The 1591-nt window shown below is 44.5% G+C and overlaps 1 non-coding gene across 1 annotated transcript; it reads left to right on the top strand.

The window, feature by feature from the left end:
* Positions 1-944: 944 nt before the first annotated feature.
* LOC138874333 (small nucleolar RNA R71) lies at positions 945-1051 on the top strand. Its single transcript, XR_011401372.1, has one exon. It is a non-coding gene; the product is annotated as a small nucleolar RNA R71 (small nucleolar RNA).
* The last annotated feature ends 540 nt before the right edge of the window (positions 1052-1591 follow it).

Below are 1591 nucleotides of genomic sequence, written 5' to 3'. Positions count from 1 at the left end.
ACTCATCCAGCTCAATGGGCACTGGTATAAGTGTCTCAGCTTATCTAGTTTCTCGAGCCATCTCTTTCTCTACATCCATATCTCTGCCATTATGTAGACTTACCGCCATTAGCTGCTTTGGGCCTTGATCTTTTGGATTTATCTGGGTGTCTGCAGGTAGTGTCCCATGAGGACGATTGTTCAGAGACATAGAAATTTGGCCCACCTGCACTTCAATATTCTTGATTGCTGCATCATGTGCATCCACTCTCTCATTAATCTTTGCATTAGACCCAATAACCTGCTGCATCATTGCCTCAAGTCTAGCAAACCCATCTTCCTGCCTTCCACCATGCTGCTGCTGAGGAGGGTGATACCCCTGCTGTTGATTCTGATTATTATATCCCTGTGGCCTTAGTTAAGGTGCCATATTGTTAGGGGGTCTCATACCACCCATGTTTCCATTGTTGAATTGTAGATGGACTGGCCTGTATTGCTGATTTTGTTGGCCCCAATTCTGACCACCCGATCTCTGGCCTCCATAATTAGACACATAATTCATGTCTTCAGGGTAGTGGAGATGATCATGTTCTGCATTCCATTGGTTACCGATTGGCTGACTAATGCAAGATGCACACAAGCCCCCATTGGTAGTATCTACGATGTGTACCTGCTGCTTCTGCCCTGACTTTTCCACCTTTTTGGTGAGTATACTCATCTGTGTCAATAAGGTGGCCATATTTTCAGCCATAGAGTTGGATGGATCTAAGGGCACTAAGTGAACCACTGGAGTGATAGGTGCATTCCTAGTTGTCCATCCCAAATTTTGTGCCATCTTGTCAAGCAGACTCTGGCCTTCTCTCCATGTTTTGCTCAAAAATGCTCCACCAGCTGAAGCATCAACAATGTTCTTCACGCTATCTGACAATCCCATGTAAAACCGCTGCCCCAACATCAGATCTGGAATACCATGGTGCGGGCATATAACCAGCATCCCTTTAAAGCGCTCCCATGTTTCATGCAGTGTCTCCATTGGTCTCTGTTTAAAACTCAAAATTTCATCAATTTGTTGAGCAGTCTTATTGGGTGGGTGGAACTTGTTATGGAATTGCCTAACTAACTCATCCCATGTTGTTATAGAATTTATGGGAAGTGAGTTTAGCCAAGTCTGGGCAGCTCTTGTCACTGAGAATGGAAACAATAACAGCTTGATTGCTTCAGGAGTTACGTTAGGCTGCCTTTGGGTTTTGCAGATAGAGAGGAAGTTCTTCAAGTGTTGCTGAGAATCTTCGACTTGCCACCCCGAAAATAGTCTCTTGTTCTGCAACAAGTGCAACATGTTATTCGTAATTTGGAATGACTCAGCCTGTATCTGCGGAACTACAATGGTTGTGGACAGATTTTCAGCTGTGGGTTGTGCCCAGTCATAGAGAGCAGCCTCTAGCACTATTGGTACCGTTGGGTTTTCCTCGTAATCCCCCATGACTGTTTCGAATTGGGCAGTTGTTGGTTGTTGTTTGTTTTTCAGATTAGCCCGATTCAAGGCCTTGAAAACTTTCTCGGAATCTGATAATGCTTCAAATACTTCACCAGATCTCGATGAGTTTCTAGG

Source organism: Nicotiana sylvestris, chromosome 7, assembly GCF_000393655.2.
Source record: "Nicotiana sylvestris chromosome 7, ASM39365v2, whole genome shotgun sequence".
Taxonomy (NCBI): Eukaryota; Viridiplantae; Streptophyta; class Magnoliopsida; order Solanales; family Solanaceae; genus Nicotiana; species Nicotiana sylvestris.
This window is presented reverse-complemented; position numbering and strand designations above follow the sequence as displayed.